The sequence below is a fragment of the Bombina bombina genome, chromosome 4, assembly GCF_027579735.1.
Source record: "Bombina bombina isolate aBomBom1 chromosome 4, aBomBom1.pri, whole genome shotgun sequence".
In the NCBI taxonomy this organism is placed as follows: Eukaryota; Metazoa; Chordata; class Amphibia; order Anura; family Bombinatoridae; genus Bombina; species Bombina bombina.
Window position 1 is genome coordinate 399802648 of NC_069502.1, and position 22212 is coordinate 399824859.

A 22212-nucleotide genomic window follows, 5' to 3' on the forward strand; every position below is an offset into this window, starting at 1 on the left:
GCCTTTTATAATATAGGATAAGGCTATTAGATTAGGTGTAATTGTTTTTATTTTTGATCATTTTGTTTATTATTTTTGTAAGCTTAGTGCTTTTTATTTTTCGTAATTTAGTGTTTATTGTTTTTTGTAAGTTTAGATTTTTTATTTTTTCTCGTAGTGTTAGGTTTTTTTAAATTTGTAATTTAGATTTTTTATTTTATTTTATTAGAATAGTAAGGTTAGGTTAATTTATAGTTTAATGTTAAGTTTATTTTTATTTCACAGGTAAGGTTTTATTTATTTAAATAGAGTTATATTGTAATTTTAATTTAAAGTTAGGGGGGTGTTAGGTTTTGGGGTTAATAGTTTAATTTAGTGTTTTGCGATGGTGGGGGGCCGGCGGTTTAGGGGTTAATAGGTTTATTTAGTTGCAGAGATGTGGGAGGCCGGAGGTTTAGGGGTTAATAAGTTTATTTTGTGTCAGCGATTTTGGGGCGGCAGATTAGGGGTGTTTAGACTTGGGCCTCTATTTATCAAAGGTCTTGCGGACCTGACCCGACAGTGCGGATCAGGTCCGCAAGACCTTGCTGAATGCGGAGAGCAATACGCTCTCTGCATTTAACATTGCACCAGCAGCTCACAAGAGCTGCTGGTGCAACGCCGCCCCCTGCTGACTCGCGGCCAATCGGCCGCCAGCAGGGAGGTGTCAATCCCAGATCGTACTCGATCGGGTTGATTTCCGGCGATTCCTGTCCGCCTGCTCAGAGCAGACGGACAGGGTTATGGAGCAGCGGTCTTTAGACCGCTGCTTCATAACTTGTGTTTCTGGCGAGTCTGAAGACTTGCCAGAAACACGGGCCCACAAGCTCAGTACGGAGCTTGATAAATATGGGTATGGGGTTTATGTTAGAGTGTTAGGTTTAAACGTAACTTTTTTTTCCCCATAGACATCAATGGGGCTGCGTTACGGAGATTTTTCATTCCGTGATAGCAGGTGTTAGTTTTTTTCTAACACTCTCTCATGATTCAGATGGAGCATGCAATTCTAAGCAACTTTCTAATTTACTCCTATTATCAATTTTTCTTCGTTCTCTTGGTATCTTCATTTGAAAAAGCAGAAATGTAAGCTGAGAAGCCGGCCCATTTTTGGTTCAGCATCCTGGGTAGTGCTTTCTGATTGGTGATTACATTTAGCCACCAATCAGCAAGCGCTACCCAGGTGATGAACCAAAGATGGGCTGGCTCGTTAGCTTATATTCCTGCTTTTTAAAATAAAGATACCAAGAGAATGAAGAAAAAATGATAATATGAGTAAATAAGAAAGTTGCTTAAAATTGCATGCTCTATCTGGATTATGAAAAAGAAAATGTGGGTTCAGTATCCCTTTAAAGAGACAGCAGTGGTTTGTAATGCATTGGTGGGAACTCAATAGTCATCATTAGAAATCATGAAGGGGCATTTGTATATAGATGATGTTGAATAATCAAAAAATCTAACGGCTAAATTACAAGTTTTGCGGTATGGTGCGGTATGGCTATACCGCTGAAAAATTAGCCATTGCACGTGGAATGGCAGGTCTCCCGTATTACAAGTTGCGGCGGTATAGCTATAACGTAAGCATTTTAGCCTGTAACGCAATGATCCATTCTGCACTCAAAAAATGACGTTTGATTGCAGGGTTTTCCATACCACTGTATTACAGGTTTTTGCGGTCCGGCTAAAATGCTTGCGTTATGGTCTATAACGCTGTGTTCCATTCCGCGATCTGAGACCATTAGTTATGGATTTGGAGAAACAAAAATGTTTCACAAAACTCATAACTAAAATGTTACAAAGTACACTAACACCCATAAACTACCTATTAACCCCTAAACCGCCACCCTCCCGCATCGCGAATACTTCATTAAAGTTATTAACCCCTAATCCCAACCACATAGCCAACACTAAATAAAGCTATTAACCCCTAAACTGCCAGCCCCCCACATCGCTACTACTATAATAAACCTATTAACCCCTAAACCACCGCCCCCACATCACAACACACTAAATTAAACTTTTAACCCCTAAACCTAACACCCCCCTAATTTTAAATTAAATTTACAATATAACTATCTTTAAATAAATAAAAACTTACCTGTGAAATAAAAAAAACTAACATTACCATTTTAAAACAATAAAATTAACTAAAAATAAGTCTCCCCATTGATGTCTATGGGGGAAAGCGTGCACAAGCACGTCAAAGCAGCCCTTGGTTTTTGTGCGGCATGGAGCTTAACGCCACCATATCACACGCACAAGGAATCTTTTCAGTAACTCAGAATGGCAGCGTTATGGAGAGTGAAATAACGCAACTTTTTTGGCATTAGTTGCGCACCCTGTTTAGCGCAAAACTCGTAATCTAGGTGATATATTTTTACTATAATTGTCCAGCAGAGCAGAAAATTATAAACACGTTATTCTTATGCGTGATTTGCACTGACCGGTATATTTGTTGAAGCAACATTTTTATAGACACCAAAGCTTTACAAACATGCTCTTTAATAACTCAAAGCTGTGACTGAAGGTAAAGTGCATCAGTAACCTATTTCAGGAAAGTGAGAGCTCTTATCAATACATTTCTGTTAATTTTTACCAAGATTCTGAGGGTAACATTTAAAAACGAGGCACTTGAGAAACTTTCAGCAAAGCAGTATTGCCCAATGTCAGCTTAAAGCTCAGCTGTATCAAAGGATCTCAAGTGGTCTAATAGCTAAGCTGACTATTTAGTGTCCTAACTTCCTATTTGCTGCCATACATCAAAGACACAACCATTCCATTGTAAATATTGTATCCACTTATAAAGTTTCTGATTTTTAAATGATATTTCTTGTTTGAAACCAGAGTTTAAAGGGACATGATTAACAAAATGTAACAAGGCATTTTTGCTGTACACTTGTATTAGCAAAGGGGCTTCTAGTAAAATATCAGTGTGTTAGCAATAGATTTTACTCTCCCTGGATGTGTGTAGTACATGTTTATATACTGTGTGCACCCACTTTCAAATGCTTCGCCTGAACCCAAATTTTTGCTTTCATGATTCAGATAGAGCATGCAATTTTTAGCAACTTTCTAATTTACTCCTATTATGAATTTTTCTTCGTTCTCTTGGTATCTTTATTTGAAAAAGCAGAAATGTAAGCTGAGAAGTCGGACCATTTTTGGTTCAGCATCCTAGGTAGTGCTTTCTGATTGGTGACTACATTTAGCCACCAATCAGCAAGTGCTACCCAGGTGCTGAACCAAAGATGGGCTGGCTCGTTAGCTTACATTCCTGCTTTTTCAAATAAAGATACCAAGAGAATGAAGAAAAAATGATAATAGGAGTAAATTAGAAAGTTGCTTAAAATTTCATGCTCTATCTGAATTATGAAAAAGAAAATTTGGGTTCAGTATCCCTTTAAAGAGACAGCATTGGTTTGTAATGCATTTGTGAGAACTCAACAGTCATCATTACCAAAGCATTACAATCTTGGGACAGTAAAGTCAAAAGAAATCTTTCATGTTTTAAATAGGGCATGTCATTTTAAACAACTTTCCAATTTACTTTTATTACCAATTTTGCTTTGTTCTCTTGGTATTCTTAGTTGAAAGCTAAATCTAGGAGGTTCATGTGCTAATTTCTTAGACCTTGAAGACTGCCTCTAATCGGAAAGCATTTTGACAGTTTTTCACCACTAGAGGACGTTAGTTCATGTGTTTCATATAGATAACATTGAGCTCCGGCACGTGAAGCTCCTAAGAGCAAGCACTGATTGGCTAAAACTGCATGTCTGTCAAAAGAACTGAAATAAGGGGGCAGTTTGCAGAGGCATGGATACAAGGTAATCACAGAGGTAAAAAGTATATTATTATAACTGTGTTGGTTATGCAAAATTGGGGAATGGGTAATGAAGGGATTATCTATCTTTTAAAACAACAAAAATTCTCGTGTTTACTGTCCCTTTAAGATGCAGGCGGACATGATCCGCTGTGTCCGATCATGTCTGCCCAACATCGCTAAATACCAACAGCATACGCTGTCTGCATTTATCATTGCACAAGCATTCCTTGTGAAATGCTTGTGCAATGCAGCCCCCTGCAGATTCGGGTGTCAATTATCCTAATCGTATCTGATTGGGATGATTGCTGTCCGCAGTGGCCGCTGGTGAACTGCCATGACCCCACAACTTTAGCTAACCACCCATCCATAAAACACTAGTGATCCAGCTCACTAATGTTAATCTTAGTTACTGGGTTTCAGAGTAAAAGATTTTTGTATTTAATTAGCACGCATTACACATTTTTTGATTGACATGCCTGGCTGACATATGTATTTAGTACTTATGTACTAAATACATATGTCAGCCAGGAGGCATGTCAATAAAAAAACAAGGAGTCTTTTAGAATGAATGTAGGGTGAGAAGAAAAGGTATTATTAAAAGGGTAGAAAATGTACAAAGGTTACTGCTGACTAGCAGACCTAAAAACTGCCAGGATTCCTAAAACCATTGGGGTGTGTGTGACCCATGTGCAGTTAAATAAACATTGCAATGTGGTTAAACACATAGGTAAAGTCCCATAGGGAGCAGAAAACAGATGGTTATTGGCGGTTACATGGAACTTCTGATTGGGTGAGCAAAAAAAAAATAAAAAAAATGTAAAGAAAAAAAAAATATATATATTACTGAAGATGGGGCCCCCTTTGTGGGGGACCATTGCTGAAGATGGAACCTCCCGGGGTCGGTTGGTAGTTCCATGCCTGAGACTCTGAGCTACAAATAGATGAGCTCCTCTCAACTCAATGGCTTCAGTTCTATATGCAATATTTTTTTGCGCGCTGTTGTGAAGGAGGAGCCTTGCCTTCAGTGATGACTATTCGGACTCCTGTCCTGACTGTGAGCGATGACGTATACTGTCACAGCCTGTCTGATCGGTAAACTCCTCCCACCCTCGCACAGGCTGAAGTGTGCGATCAAGAGAGTATGGGGATGGGTGGAGGCTAGGAGCGAACCTGCAGGCAAATTTAATGAGGCGCATAGAGACTGCCATATGTTAGCTACCGCACGTGCAGTTAGTGGTTAATTACATATAAAAAAGTAAAAAAAAAAAATAATTACATTTAAAAATAAAAATGTTTGGCTTTTAATTTTTTTGGTACTACAAATTAAATATAATTTTTCCAATAGGGGGGATATTGGAAAAATTATATTTTATTCAGATTTTTTTTTTCTTCTTGTGGGCTGGGGGGGGGGCATGTGTGGGTGTGCACAAATGGAGGAGCCTCCACTGGCTGTCCGACACCTCAGAGGTGGCGGATGAGTTAAGGAGCAGCGGTCTTAAGGCCGCTGCTTCTTAAAGTGAATGTAAATTTTGATGCTAAAGTGCCCGGTTTTTAAAAATTTAATTAAAAACAGGGGCACTTTAATTCATCAAAATTTACATTTCACTCCTGTTGTGAAAAAATACTTACCTTTGAATCTTGACAGCAGCTCCAGCTTCCTCCACCCGTCGCAAAGCCTCTTCCTGGGTCGAAAATGAGGAATCCGGCATCCTTCAATCACGGCATTGAATCAGACACTGATTCCCCCGGGGGGGAAGCCGTGATTGGAGGATGACCTATCCATCATTTCTGACATCAGAAATGGCTTGCGACGACCGGAGGTAGCTGGAGCTGCTGTCAAGTTTAAAAGGTAAGTATTTTTTCACAACACTAAAGAAATGTAAATTTTGATGAATTAAAGTGCCCCTGTTTTTAATCATATTTTTAAAAACTGGGCACTTTAGGATTAAAATTTACATTCACTTTAACTCCTGTTTCCGGCAAGCCTGAAGGCATGTACATATGCTTATTACACACCCATGCAGAGGAAGGCTATTACTGAAACAATTATAGAGTTTTCTAGGAGCAATTTTGGTAATATTAGTGTATTATCTCTGTTTAGAAATTAAATTGACTCACTTGCATTTTATTCCCTTTACACTGTTTATGTGCACTGTAAGATATAATACTCTGTTTTGAAAGCCCCTAGCTAGTTTGATGTATAAACTATGTATATACTAAAGGCTCAACTTTTTTTAGAATTCACCATCATGGAAAAAAATATCACTCTGTCCGTCACATGATCAGATATCACTCATTCTCTCGCTAAAAAAAAAAGGTGAACTTTTAAGTCTCAGCAAGTGGTGAGCTACTGAGCTGCCTCCACTAGAAAATAATAATTCTATGTAGAATGGAGAATCTCACAGGGGTGAGTGAAAATGACAGTGAGCACCTGGCACTGATAATAACAATTCGTTTAAAGCAAATATGAATTCAATTGCACTGTGTTCAATGTACTTTAAATTGCATTCACTCATAACTAAACATACATGTAAGTGTGAAAGTACATCTTGTATTTTGAGATAAACTTAAGGATATTAAACACTAAGGGTCCGATTTATCAACCCTCTGTCCGACAAGAGCTGCTGGTGCAACGCTGCCCCCTGCAGATTTGCGGCCAATCGGCTGCTAGCAGGGGGTGTCAATCAACCTGATCGTATTCGATCTGGTTGATTTCCCTCAATGTCTGTCCGCCTCCTCAGAGCAGGCGGACAGGTTATGGAGCAGTCTTTAGACCGCTGAAGGCTCGCCAGAAACACGGGCCTTCAAGCTCCATGCGGAGCTTGATAAATAGGCCCCTAAGGGTGAGATTATGGGTGGAGCGCAAATGTTTGCACCCGAGTGATAAGGGGTGTAACGTGAAGGTTTGTGCTTATCAGGCTTACCGCCCGAATTACGAGTTGAAAGTAAAAGTGATCACGTGAGCGCAACTGCGATTTACGCTAGAATGATTACCGTGACTTCTGAGCTCTTGTTAAATGTTTCACGAAACATAAGAGTTGCACAAAACACATCACAACACATCACAAATATATTAAAAAGTATAGTTATACTCATAATAATACTATCTAATAAAAATTATTCACAAAAAATATTGTACACAAAAGTTATAGATATGAGATCTCAGGTGTTAAAAAAAGCAAAGGGGTTTAACATAGAGATATTTACATATACATCTTTAAAAATTTATATATATATATATATATATATATATATATACAGTATCCCACAAAAGCGACAACTTTCATGTGACAACACTGAAGAACTGAAGAAATGACACTTCGCTACAGTGCACATCCTGTATAACAGTGTAAATTTGCTGTCCCCTCAAAATAATCTCAACACACAGCCATTAATGTCGTTGGCAACAAAAGTGAGTACACCCCTAAGTGGAAATGTTCAAATTAGGCCCAATTAGCCATATTCCCACCCCGGTGTCATGTGACTCATTAGTGTTACAAGGTCTCAGGTGTGAATGGGGAGCAGGTGTGTTAAATTTGGTGTTAGTGCTCTCACACTCTCTCATACTGGTACTGGAAGTTCAACATGGCACCTTATGGCAAAGAACTCTCTGAGGATCTGAAAAAAAGAATTGTTGCTCTATATAAAGATGGCCTAGGCTATAAGAAGATTGCCAAGACCCTGAAACTGAGTTGCAGCACGGTGGGCAAGACCATACAGCAGTTTTACAAGACAGGTTTGACTCAGAACAGGCCTCACCATGGTCGACAAAAGAAGTTGAGTGCACATGCTCAGAGGGATATGGCTGCACCTCACTGACGAGGCCCACAATAGGCCGAAATGTACATCTGGGGTTTTGCTGTTTCTCTCGTTCAGAGAGAGATTACCTGGTATTTCAGGACTGGACTGTACTGTGAAGTCAGGATCAGACTGATATGCTTCAGGAAAGTTCTCCTCTGTGAAAGGCACATGTTGAGCAACAAGAGGCTGCTTCTTGGGTGGTAACTAGCCATAGAACAAGCTATTATGCTATTGTTTGTTCCCAGGTTGAGCACTTCTCTCTTTTTATTTATGCAAATTATGACATTTTTGGAAGTATTCATAAGTGTGATGCGGGAATCCAAACGTGGACCCGTTGCTTAGTGTGCCTAGAGGGATATGGCTGCACCTCACTGACGAGGCCAACAATAGGCCGAATTGAACGTCTGGGGTTTTGCTGTTTCTCTCGTTCAGAGAGGGATTGCCTGGTATTTCGGGGCTGGACTGTACTGTGAAGTCAGGATCAGACTGATATGCTTCAGGAAAGTTCTTCTCTGTGAAAGGCACATGTTGAGCAAAAAGAGGCTGCTTCTTGGGTGGTAACTAGCCATAGAGCAAGCTATTATGCTATTGTTCGTTCACAGGTTGAGCGCTTCTCTCTTTTTATTTATGCACATGCTCAGCGTCATATCCAGAGGTTGTCTTTGGGAAATAGAAGTATGAGTGTTGCCAGCATTGCTGCAGAGGTTGAAGGGGTGGAGGGGGGGTCAGCCTGTCAGTGCTCAGACTATACTCTGCACACTGCATCAAAATGGTCGACATGGCTGTCGTCCCAGAAGGAAGACTTTTCTAAAGATGATGCACAAAAAAGCCTGCAAACAGTTTGCTGAAGACAAGCAGACTAAGGACATGGATTACAGGAACCATGTCCTGTGGTCCGATGAGACCAAGATAAATATATTTGGTTCAGATGGTGTCAAGCGTGTGTGGCGGCAACCAGGTGAGGAGTACAAAGACAAGTATGCCTTGCCTACAGTCAAGCATGGTGGTGGGAGTGTCATAGTCTGGGCCTGCATGAGTGCTGCCGGCACTGGGGAGCTACAGTTCATTGAGGGAACCATGAATGCCAACATGTACTGTGACATACTGAAGCAGTGCATGATTCCCTCCCTTCAGGGACTGGGCCGCAGGGCAGTATTCCAACATGATAACGACCCCAAACACACTTCCAAGATGACCACTGCCTTGCTAAAGAAGCTGAGGGTAAAGGTGATGGACTGGCCAAGCATGTCTCCAGACCTAAACCCTATTGAGCATCTGTGGGGCATCCTCAAACGGAAGGTGGGGAGCTTAAGGTCTCTAACATCCACCAGCTCCGTGATGTCGTCATGGAGGAGTGGAAGAGGACTCCCGTGGCAACCTGTGAAGCTCTGGTGAACTCCATGCCCAAGAGGCTTAAGGCAGTGCTGGAAAATAATGGTGGCCACACAAAATATTGACACTTTGGGACAAATTTTGACATTTCCACTTAGGGGTGTACTCACTTTTGTTGCCAACCGTTTATACATTATTGGCTGTGTGTTGAGTTATTTTGAGGGGACAGCAAATTTACACTGTTATACAGGCTGTACACTCACTACTTTACATTATAGCAAAGTGTCATTTCTTCAGTGTTGTCACATGAAAAGATATAATAAAATATTTACAAAAATGTGAGCGGTGTATTCACTTTTGTGGGATACTGTGTGTGTGTGTACATATGTATTTATATGTGTATATACTGTATGTATTTACAGTCATATATACACATATAAACACATAAATACATACATAGGGGTCAAGTCCTACAAAAGAAAGTGGGGGAAATCACCAAGACTTCCACCCCCTCACAATTGATATTATTTTATACACGCATACACTGTATTTATATGTATATAATCTATACACTCTGGCTAATAAAAGCAAATTAAAACCAATGAAGGGCTGAACGGTTGCCTTTGGACCTGAGGATGGACACCCATGGTTACATTTTTACAAGTAATTTAGGATTCAACTGATACTGAGTACTGAGAAGCCACATTTTTAGAAATCATTAAGGGACATTTGTATATAGATGATGTTGAATAATCAAAAAAGCTAATGGCTAAATTGCAAGTTTTGTGGTATGGTGCAGTATGGCTATACTGCTGAAAAATTGGCCATTGGCCATTGAGCGTGGAATGGCAGGTCTCCTGTATTACAAGTTGCGGCGGTATAGCTATAACGTAAGCATTTTAGCCTGTAACGCAATGATTCATTCCGCACTCAAAAAATGATGTTTGAGTGCAGGATTTTCCATACCGCTGTATTACAGGTTTTGCGGTCCGGCTAAAATGCTTGCGTTATGGTCTATAACACCATGATCCATTCCGCGATCTGAGCCCATTAGTTATGGATTTTGCAAAACAAAAATGTTTTGGAAAACTCATAACTAAAATGTTACAAAATACACTAGCACCCATAAACTACCTATTAACTCCTAAACCGCCAGTTTAGTCCCCCTAACAGTAAACCCCCCCACCCAACCAACCCCCCAAAATAAAAAAACCTAAGTCTAAAAAAACCTAAGCTACCCATTGCCGCTAAAGGGGCATTTGTATGGGCATTGTCCTTAAAAGGGCATTCAGCTGTTCTACTGACCATCCCTAATCTAAAAAAAAACACCCCAAAAAATAAAAAAAAACCTTACACTAACCCCAGAAAATTTACTCACAGTTCCTGAAGTCCGGAAACCCATCTTCATCCAGGTGGCGAGAAGTCTTCATCCAGGCGGCGACTTCTTCATCCATTGCGGGGGCATCTCCAATCTTCATCCCGGTGGCGCAGAGCTGTGGAGGGGCGAAGCATCCTCGCTGGTGGTGCGGACATCCAGCGTGGAGTATCCTCTTCATACGATCACCGCCGTACACTGAAGTTGAATGCAAGGTACTCGTTTAAAAATGGGGTACCTTGCATTCCTATTGGCTGACATTTTCAAATCAGCCAATAGGATGAATGCTACTGAAAATCCTATTGGCTGATTTGAACAGCCAAAAAAAACCCCAGGTTTTTTTTGTTTTTATAGGGCTATTAGATTAGGTTTATTTGTTATTATTTTGGATAATTTAGTTTATTATTTTTGTAATTTTAGAGTTTTAATTTTTTTGTAATGTAATTATTATTTTTTTCGTAGTGTTAGGATTTTTTTAATTTGTAATTTAGTTTTTTTATTTTTAAATAATTTTGTTTTAAAATAGTAATGTTTTTTTTTATTTCACAGGTAAGTTTTTATTTATTTAAAGATAGATATATTGTAAAGGTAATTTAAAATTAGGGGGGGGTGTTAGGATTAGGGGTTAATAGTTTAATTTAGTGTGTTGCGATGTGGGGGGCCGGAGGTTTAGGGATTAATAGGTTTATCTTTTAAGTAGCGATGTAGGGGGCCAGTGGTTTAGGGGTTAATAGGTTTCTTTTATTAGTAGCAATGTGGGGGTCTGCGGTTTAGGGGTTAATAGGTTTATTTTGTTAGTAGTGATGTGGGGGGCTGGCAGTTTAGGGGTTAATAGGTTTATTTAGTGTCTGTGATGTCGGGGGTGGCGGTTTAGGGGTTTATCATTTTATTTAATGTCGGCGAGGTTGGGGAGCGGTGGATGTTTAGACTAGGGGATTATGTTTATGTTAGGGTGTTTAACATAACTTTCTTTTCCCCATAGACATCAATGGGGTTGCGTTACGGAGATCGCCATTCCGCAATCACAGGTGTTAGTTTTTTTCTAACACTTTCTCTCCATTGATGTCTATGGGGAAAAGCATGCACAAGCACATAAAGTCAGGCTTTGGCTTTTGTGCGGTATGGAGCTTATCGCACCGTACTGCACAACAAGAGAAGGTTTTGGCTTAACTTGTAATGGCAGCGCTATGGAAAGTGCAATACCGCTCATTTCTTGTGTTATTTACGCACCCAGTATAGCGCAAAACTTGTAATCTTGATGTTTGAGCCTTAGTAAAATTTTAGGAGATGTTACTACCTGGCTCTCAGGATGTGGAAGGCTCTGTAATGTAAACATCTTATATCATGGTGTTGATAAGTTTTGTATGTGCACTCACTCTACAGTAAAAAACAATGATAATGTGATTTAAAGTAAAGTTATGGTCACAAGGCCTTTGAGTGTCATTTGTTTAGCTTTAACATAAGCAAGTAACATTGGCAAAGGAAGCAGGAGGCATGAGGGCACCGTGACATTGAAAGCAAAACAGGTCACTTTGCACTTTGGGATGAAATTGGTAAGGTTGAATCTGCATGAAAACATTATCTTGCACAGGTAAGCATTTTGCAGAGAATCTGGCTTGTGGCCATAAATTGATAGACATTCAGACACCAACTTAGATAAAGTTATAAATATATATTGTACCAAAATACCATCAGATATATGTAGACATATTTATTTATGAATAAATAGAGCATATTCTGTATTGTACAGAACATTGGAATATGAAATATTCATATTTTCATGTTGGTTTAGCGCAAATAAAAATATGCTATCGTGTTTGCATGAGAGTGGGGTGTTAATTTTTCCCCACTTTTTTTTTCTCCATTGACTTCTATGGGGGAATACATTAATGGAATTTTGTGCTAGTGAGGTTTCCTTTGAAAGCAAAAACAGTTTACTTTCAACTCTTAATACAAGTGCATACAATGCTCTTACTTCTAGAGCAATTAAAGGTAGCATTAATTTGCGTTTCACTTGTAATCTAGCCCTAAATAAACTATAGGTAGAATGAAGCATTCAGGGAAAAGATTAGTCTGAGAATAACATGTAGATTGATTTTTTAAAGTTTAATTGGTTGTTTAAATATTGACAAAATAAGTGTAAAATTGTAGTGTCTATAAAGCAATGGGCACTGCTATGTTGTAACTTAGAGGCCTACTTATTAAGCCGTCAACTGTGCCGCATTCGCCGGCACCAATATGCTAACATCGCGGCTGCGGACCTGAATACGCTCTCCTTATTTATAAAAAAAGCTATCAAAAAGTCGCGCACCAAGTCATCGATCTCGCTGCTATTCGACTTTTTCCCAACTTTATTTATACCCTGTCACTAAACGCCGCCACTATCCTAAAATGTTTAACCCCTATCCCGCTTCTCCCTGACCCTGCCGCAACTAAAGAAAGTTATTCACCCCTATCCCGCCACTCCCGGAGCCCACCGCAACTTTAATAAAGGTATCAACCCCTATCCCGCCGCTCCCAGAGCCCACCGCAACTAAATAAAGTTATTAACCCCTATCCCGCCGCTCCCGGAACCCACCGCAACTTTAATAAAGGTATTAACCCCTATCCCGCCGCTCCCAGAGCCCACCACAACTAAATAAACAGGTTAATTAATAGTTTAATATAGTATATTTTAATTCTAAAGGTAAGTTTAAATTTATTATAAGATAGGGATGAGTTAATATTTAATGTAAAGTTAGCGGGTTGTTAGGTTTAAGGGTTAATAGGTTAATTTAGTTTATGGTGATGTGGGGGGCTGGCGGTTTAGGGGTTAATAGGTTTAGTAAATGGTAGTGATGTGGGAGGCCAGGGGTTTAGGGGTTAATACATTTATTTAGTTGCGGAGGGGTCTGGGAGCAGCGGTATAGGGGTTAATATATTTATTTAGTTGCGGTGGGGTCCGGGAGTGGTGGAGTAGGGGTTAATATATTTATTTAGTTGCGGCGGTGTCAGGGAGCGGCGGGATAGGGGTTAATAACTTTATTAGAGTTGTGGTGGGCTCCGGGAGCAGAGGGATAGGGTTAATACATTTATTTAGTTGCGGCGGGGTCCGGGAGCGGCGGGATAGGGGTTAATAATATGTAAGTGGCGGCGATGTCAGGGGCGAAAGATTAGGGGTGTTTAGACTCGGGGCTTATGTTAGGGTGTTAGGTGTAAACGTTACTGGTTTTCTACCATAGAAATCAATGGGATATCTGGCAGCATCGAACATAAGCTTTCGCTGCTTTCAGACTCCCATTGATTTCTATGGCATCCGCGGCCTCCAGGGTGGCGGATTGAAAACCAGGTACGCTGGGCTGGAATAGTGGCGAGCATACCTGTTAGAAGTTTGATAACTTGCAAAAGTTGTCAGATAGTGCCAAATTTGTATTCGGAACATCTGTAATGACGTAAGCATCGATCTGAGTCCGACTAAGATCGGCGGATCGTATGGTATGTCACAAATTTCAACTTTTGCTGGTCTGTAGGCTTTGATAACTAGGGCGAATCAGGCTTGCCACAATTACGCTGCGCTATTCCAGCGTATTTGCGGTTGACGGCTTGATAAATAGGCCTCTTAGAGTGTGCAGCCGATGGCTGTGTGGAATATAACAGTGTTTTGCACTTCCATTTCTAACAGGAACTGAAAAGCTCACAATGATCAGAATTAAATTACAGGAAAAGGGAACAAAAGAAACAATGAAAGTATATTGCAATTTTTTTTCTTATATTTACAATAAGAAAAAAAATTCAAATCAGCCAATTGGATGAGAGATGCTTTAATCCTATTGGCTGATTTGAACAGCTAATAGAATTTAAGCAACTCTTATCCTATTGGCCTTTACATTTTTCAGCTAATAGGAATGCAACAGTACCCCAATATAAAAGGGGTACCTTGCATTCAAGCTTCAGTGTGCGGCAGAAATCACATGAAAAAGGAGGCTGGATGCTGTTGTGGCTGCCGGTCCTGGTCAGCTCTGCGCCGCAACAGCTCCGCGCCACCAGGATGAAGATAGAAGATTCCCCCCAATGAATGAAGATGTTGCGACTTGGATGAAGACTTCTCGCCGCCTGGATGAAGATAGATGTCCAGACTTCAGGAACTGTGAGCACATTTTCTGGGGTTAGTGTTATTTTTGTTTTTTTTTGTTTTGGGGTGTTTTTTTTAATTTTATAATGTGCGCAAAATAGCTGATTGCCTTTCTAAGGGCAATGCCCATACAAATGCCCCTTTAGGGGCAATTGGTAGCTTAGTTTTTTTTAGACTTAGGTTTTTTTGGGGGGGTTGGTTGGATAGGGGGTTTTACTGTTAGGGGGGACTTTTCATTTTTGTAGGTAAAAGAGCTGCTTAACTTAGGGCAATGCCCTACAAAAGGCCCTTTTAAGGGCTATTGGTAGTTTATTGATATATTAGGCGGTGCTTTTATTTTCTGGTGGCTTTTTTGTTTTTATAGGGGTATTAGATTAGGTTTAATTTTTATTATTTTGGATAATTTAATTTATTTTTTGTAATCTTAGTGTTTTTTTATTTTTCGTAATGTTAGTGTTTGTTTTTTGTAATATTAGATTATTTTTAATTTTCTGAATTTTAGTGCTTTTTTGTTTTTTTGTAATGTTAGGTTTTTTAATTTTTTTCGTAGTGTTAGGATTTTTTAATTTTGTAACAGGTTTTTTATTTTCCGTTTATTTTTTATTTTTAAATAGTAATGTTAGGTTAATTTATAGTTTATTCTTAGTTTTTTTTATTTCACTGGTAAGTTTTTATTTATTTTAAGGTAGTTCTATTGTGTTTAATTTAAAGTTAGGAGGTGTTAGGTTTAGGGGTTAATAGTTTAATTTAGTATGTCGCGATGTGGGGGGGCTGTCGGTTTAGGGGTTAATAGGTTTATTATAGCAGTAGTGATGTGGGGGGCGGCGGTTTAGGGGTTAATATGTTTATTTAGTGTTGGCGATGTGGGGGCCGGCGGTTTAATGGTTAATATGTTTATTATAGTAGTAGCGATGTGGGGGACCAGCGGTTTAGGGGTTAATATGTTTATTTAGTGATGGCGAAGTGGGTGGGTGGCGGATTAGGAGTTAATAAGTTTAATAAAGTATTTGTGATGCAGGGAGATGGTGGTTTAGGGGTTAATACTGTAGTTTATGGGTGTTTGTGTACTTTGTAACATTTTTGTTATGAGTTTTGTGAAACATTTTTGTTTCGCAAAATCCATAAATACTGGTCTCAGATCGCGGAATGGATTGTGGTGGTATAAGCTATAACGCTAGCGTTATAGCCGGCCCGCACAACCTGTAATTCGGGAGACCTCAAAATTCCACACTCAAAAGTAATTTTTTGAGTGCGGAATGGAGAGTTGCGTAAAGGCTAAAATGCTAGCAGTATAGCCGTACCGCTGCGACTTGTAATACGGGAGACCTGCATATTCCGCGTGCAATGGACAATTTTTCAGTGGTATAGCTGTACCGCAACACTTGTAATCTTGGTGATTGTGAGACCTGTGAGAGAACTTGTTACACCCAAGAATGAACCCTGTTCAGCCCACTTGCCAAAGCTGCAAGACTTTTTAGTACTATTTTAATATCTTGCATTTAATGAGATTTTTCTTTATGTATATAAAATACAATTCTTTTACTCTGTACTTTAAATAAGAATGTGTGTCATTTAAATTCACAGTTTGCTACATGCTTTTAACACAAATGTTAATGCATACTATTAATACAAATCTTGAATGTGTATGATTTTTATATCAGATGTTGAATACAATTTGAGCACTATATAGTAATGTGTGTATTCTCCTTCATGTACACAAAATGTGCATCTCTCAAGGTAAATTGTAGGCTTACAGAATCCTGTGAAGGATCTTTTTAGATAATTGGCCTCTATGTCTTATTTTATATTTAGTCAATAAACATATTTTATATGTATTCAACTGGGCTTATTTATCTAAGAGATACAAGTGAAGCTAAACACAGATACTGTAAATAAATGTTATTCTTTGCAAGCTATATATAAAAGGTAGTTAAACTTTGGTCACATTTCAGTGAAGGTGCAATTAGATTGCATCACATGTTGTCACACGCATCACCTCTGATAACACTTTGTACTCAGGAAGACAATGATCTAGATATATAGAAGCCTGTGAAGCTGGCGGGGAGTTTCTTTATAAAGGTGTTTGAAACTCATTGAGACTCACTTCACCTATCTTTTCCAGCATTTTCTTATTGGACGTTCCTGCCATGACCTGCTGTGTCATGTGCTCTAGTGCATAATATCTCACACATCAAATGTGAACCCCTGGCAATATTTAGGAAACACACTTGCAAAATGGTTTATATAAATGTTTGTAATTGGTTTATATAAATGTCTGTTTAATTAGGGTAAAGTAGTCTTGCTGAACAAGAGCTGTCTTAGGAGGCATAAAAAAAGGGGCGTTTCTGGGGCGCTCTAGAAGATTGGTTAGGACTTTTCAAAAATTGATCAAATTTACTTTGTTCTCATGTATTCTTTGTTGAAGAGATATCTAGATAGGTAGCGTGCACAATTCTAGAGCAGTACATGACAGGAAACACTGCTGCCACCTACTGTTCTTGCAAATGTACAGTTATTAAACTGCTGCCATATATTCCTCCAGTAACGTGCACACTTCTACACCTTCCTGCCTGCTTTTCAACAAAGGATACCAAGAAAACAAAGTAAACTTGATCATTTTTTAAAAAAAAATTCACTCTAAATCATAAAATAATATCTCTTTTTTATTATTTTATTTTTATTTATTTTATATTTTATAATTCTCTTTTATTTAAATCTCTTTTGGGCATATATTATCGTGGACTCTTGATATAGGGAGTTGTTTTTTTAAATTAATTTTAATTCATGTGTTTAATAAGGTTTCAAAGGTATATTTATTAAGCCAGCAGTTGCAAGACAAGGGGTTTATCTTGGGTCTTTGCGCTTGTTAGGTTTACCACTCGTATTACAAGTTGAAAGTAAATGCGATCAATTGAAATTAATCACGATTTAAGCTAGAATGATTACCGTACCCTCAGAGCTCTGGTTAACTGTTTCACGAAACAAAAAAGTGTCACATAACACATCAAAAATACAATACAAAGAACAGTTCCACTAAAATTAACACTATCTAATAAAAATGATAAAAAAAACATTGCACACAAAGGTTATAAGGGCTCAAAAAGATATGAGGTCTCAGTCAAATAGGCAAAGGGCTTTAACATAGAGCTAGATACATATACAAGTCTAAATCTATCTATCTATCTATCTATCTATCTATCTATCTATCTCTCTCTCTATATATATATACAATATATATATATATATATATATATATATATATATATATATATATATATATGTTTTTATGTGTGTACATTCAGTATGTATTTATGTATTTTTATGTGTATACATACAATACAAATGTACACACATATAGACATATATATAAATGCATTGGAGCCCTTTACAGTTAAAGGGACATGAAACCCAAAACAATTATTTCCTGATTCAGAAAAAGCATGCAATTTCTTCTGTTATGTGTGATCAGTCCACGGGTCATCATTACTTCTGGGATATAACTCCTCCCCAACAGGAAATGCAAGAGGATTCACTCAGCAGAGCTGCATATAGCTCCTCCCCTCTACGTCAGTCCCAGTCATTCTCTTGCACCCAACGACTAGATAGGATGTGTGAGAGGACTATGGTGATTATACTTAGTTTTTATGACTTCAATCAAAAGTTTGTTATTTTAAAATAGCACCGGAGCGTGTTATTACTTCTCTGGCAGAGTTTGAGGAAGAATCTGACAGAGATTTTTTACTATGATTTTAACCGGAGTCGTTAAGATCATATTGCTGTTCTCGACCATCTGAGGGAGGTAAAGGCTTCAGATCAGGGGACAGCGGGCAGATGAATCTGCATTGAGGTATGTGGCAGTTTTTATTTTCTGAATGGAATTGATGAGAAAAGCCTGCCATACCGTTAAAATGACATGTATGTATACACTTCAGTATTCTGGGGATGGTATTTCACCGGAACTACTGTGTTAAAGGTCACTAATCCTTTTAATAACTATTCTCATGTTAAACGTTTTTGCTGGAATGTAGAATCGTTTACATTGCTGAGGTACTGTGTGAATAAATATTTGGGCATTATTTTCCACTTGGCAGTTTTTTGCTTTAATTGTGACAGTTTCGTTTCTCTTCACTGCTGTGTGGGAGAGGGAGGGGCCGTTTTTGGCGCTCTTTGCTACGCATCAAAAAATTCCAGTCAGCTACTTTTATATTTCCTGCATGATCCGGTTCATCTCTGACAGATCTCAGGGGTCTTCAAACTTCTTTGAAGGGAGGTAAATTCTCTCAGCAGAGCTGTGAGAATTCTTATAGTGACTGTGTATAAAAAACGTTGTTTTGTTTTCTTATGTACAAATTTAATTAGTGTTGTTTTTTACTAATGGGAACAAACCTTTGCTAAAAGTTGTGTTGTTTTAAAGTTTGATGCAATAACTGTTTTTCAGTTCATTATTTCAACTGTCATTTAATCGTTAGTACCTCTTTGAGGCACAGTGCGTTTTTTTGCTAAAAAAGATTATAACCAAGTTGTAAGTTTTTTTGCTAGTGTGTTAAACATGTCTGACTCAGAGGAAGATATCTGTGTCATTTGTTCCAATGCCAAGGTGGAGCCCAATAGAAATTTATGTACTAACTGTATTGATGCTACTTTAAATAAAAGTCAATCTGTACAATGTGAACAAATTTCACCAAACAGCGAGGGGAGAGTTATGCCGACTAACTCGCCTCACGCGACAGTACCTGCATCTCCCGCCCGGGAGGTGCGTGATATTTTGGCGCCTAGTACATCTGGGCGGCCATTACAGATAACATTACAAGATATGGCTACTGTTATGACTGAAGTTTTGTCTAAATTACCTGAACTAAGAGGCAAGCGTGATCACTCTGGGGTGAGAACAGAGTGCGCTGACAATGCTAGGGCCATGTCTGATACTGCGTCACAGCTCGCAGAGCATGAGGACGGAGAGCTTCATTCTGTGGGTGACGGTTCTGATCCAAACAGATTGGACTCAGATATTTCAAATTTTAAATTTAAATTGGAGAACCTCCGTGTACTACTAGGGGAGGTCTTAGCAGCTCTCAACGATTGTAACACTGTTGCAATACCAGAGAAACTGTGTAGGTTGGATAAATACTTTGCGGTACCGGCGAGTACTGACGTTTTTCCTATACCTAAGAGACTAACTGAAATTGTTACTAAGGAGTGGGATAGACCCGGTGTGCCGTTCTCACCCCCTCCAATATTTAGAAAGATGTTTCCAATAGACGCCACCACTCGGGACTTATGGCAAACGGTCCCCAAGGTGGAGGGAGCAGTTTCTACTTTAGCTAAGCGTACCACTATCCCGGTGGAGGATAGCTGTGCTTTCTCAGATCCAATGGATAAAAAATTAGAGGGTTACCTTAAGAAAATGTTTGTTCAACAAGGTTTTATATTACAACCCCTTGCATGTATCGCGCCGATTACGGCTGCGGCAGCATTTTGGATTGAGTCGCTTGAAGAGAACCTTAGTTCCTCTACGCTAGACGACATTACGGACAGGCTTAGAGTCCTTAAACTAGCTAATTCTTTCATTTCGGAGGCCGTAGTACATTTAACCAAACTTACGGCTAAGAACTCAGGATTCGCCATACAGGCACGCAGGGCACTGTGGCTAAAATCCTGGTCAGCTGATGTTACTTCTAAGTCCAAATTACTTAATATACCTTTCAAGGGGCAGTCCTTATTCGGGCCCGGTTTGAAAGAAATTATCGCTGACATTACGGGAGGTAAGGGCCACGCCCTACCTCAAGACAAGGCCAAAGCTAAGGCTAGACAGTCTAATTTTCGTCCCTTTCGGAATTTCAAAACAGGAGCAGCATCAACCTCCACTGCACCAAAACAGGAAGGAGCTGTTGCTCGTTACAGGCAAGGCTGGAAGCCTAACCAGTCCTGGAACAAAAGCAAGCAGGCCAGGAAACCTGCTGCTGCCCCAAAGACAGCATGAACCGAGAGCCCCCGATCCGGGACCGGATCTAGTAGGGGGCAGACTCTCTCTCTTCGCCCAGGCCTGGGCAAGAGATGTTCAGGATCCCTGGGCACTAGAGATCATATCTCAGGGATACCTTCTAGACTTCAAATTATCTCCCCCAAGAGGGAGATTTCATCTGTCAAGGTTGTCAACAAACCAGATAAAGAAAGAAGCGTTTCTACGCTGCGTACAAGATCTGTTAACAATGGGAGTGATCCATCCGGTTCCGTGGTCGGAACAAGGACAAGGGTTCTACTCAAACCTGTTTGTGGTTCCCAAAAAAGAGGGAACTTTCAGGCCAATCTTAGATTTAAAGACTCTAAACAAATTCCTAAGAGTTCCATCGTTCAAAATGGAAACTATTCGGACAATCTTACCCATGATCCAAGAGGGTCAGTACATGACCACAGTGGATTTAAAGGATGCTTACCTTCACATACCGATCCACAAAGATCATCTCCGGTATCTAAGGTTTGCCTTCTTAGACAGGCACTACCAGTTTGTAGCTCTTCCATTCGGATTGGCTACGGCTCCAAGAATCTTCACAAAGGTTCTGGGTGCCCTTCTAGCGGTACTAAGACCGCGAGGGATTTCGGTAGCTCCGTACCTAGACGACATTCTAATACAAGCTTCAAGCTTTCAAACTGCCAAGTCTCATACAGAGTTAGTTCTGGCATTTCTAAGGTCGCATGGATGGAAAGTGAACGAAAAGAAGAGTTCTCTCTTTCCTCTCACAAGAGTTCCATTCTTGGGGACTCTTATAGATTCTGTAGAAATGAAGATTTACCTGACAGAAGACAGGTTAACAAAACTTCAAAATGCATGCCGCGTCCTTCATTCCATTCAACACCCGTCAGTAGCTCAATGCATGGAGGTGATCGGCTTAATGGTAGCGGCAATGGACATAGTACCTTTTGCACGCCTACACCTCAGACCGCTGCAATTATGCATGCTAAGTCAGTGGAATGGGGATTACTCAGATTTGTCCCCTACTCTGAATCTGAATCAAGAGACCAGAAATTCTCTTCTATGGTGGCTTCATCGGCCACACCTGTCCAGGGGGATGCCATTCAGCAGGCCAGACTGGACAATTGTAACAACAGACGCCAGCCTACTAGGTTGGGGCGCTGTCTGGAATTCTCTGAAGGCTCAGGGACTATGGAATCAGGAGGAGAGTCTCCTTCCAATAAACATTCTGGAATTGAGAGCAGTTCTCAATGCCCTTCTGGCTTGGCCCCAGTTAATAACTCGGGGGTTCATCAGGTTTCAGTCGGACAACATCACGACTGTAGCTTACATCAACCACCAGGGAGCGACAAGAAGCTCCCTAGCAATGATGGAAGTATCAAAGATAATTCGCTGGGCAGAGTCTCACTCTTGCCACCTGTCAGCAATCCACATCCCGGGAGTGGAGAACTGGGAGGCGGATTTCTTGAGTCGCCAGACTCTTCATCCGGGGGAGTGGGAACTTCATCCGGAGGTCTTTGCCCAAATACTTCGACGTTGGGGCAAACCAGAGATAGATCTCATGGCGTCTCGCCAGAACGCCAAACTTCCTCGCTACGGGTCCAGATCCAGGGATCCGGGAGCAGTTCTGATAGATGCTTTGACAGCACCTTGGAACTTCAGGATGGCTTATGTGTTTCCACCCTTCCCGCTGCTTCCTCGATTGATTGCCAAAATCAAACAGGAGAGAGCATCAGTAATTCTAATAGCACCTGCTTGGCCACGCAGGACTTGGTATGCAGATC

General features: G+C 39.9%; 1 protein-coding gene across 1 annotated transcript in view; it reads right to left on the minus strand.

Annotated features, from left to right (window-relative positions):
* Window positions 1–22212, minus strand: part of LAMP3 (lysosomal associated membrane protein 3) — a 79931-nt gene that overhangs the window by 38776 nt on the left and 18943 nt on the right. The gene's annotated exons all lie outside the window — the stretch shown is intronic.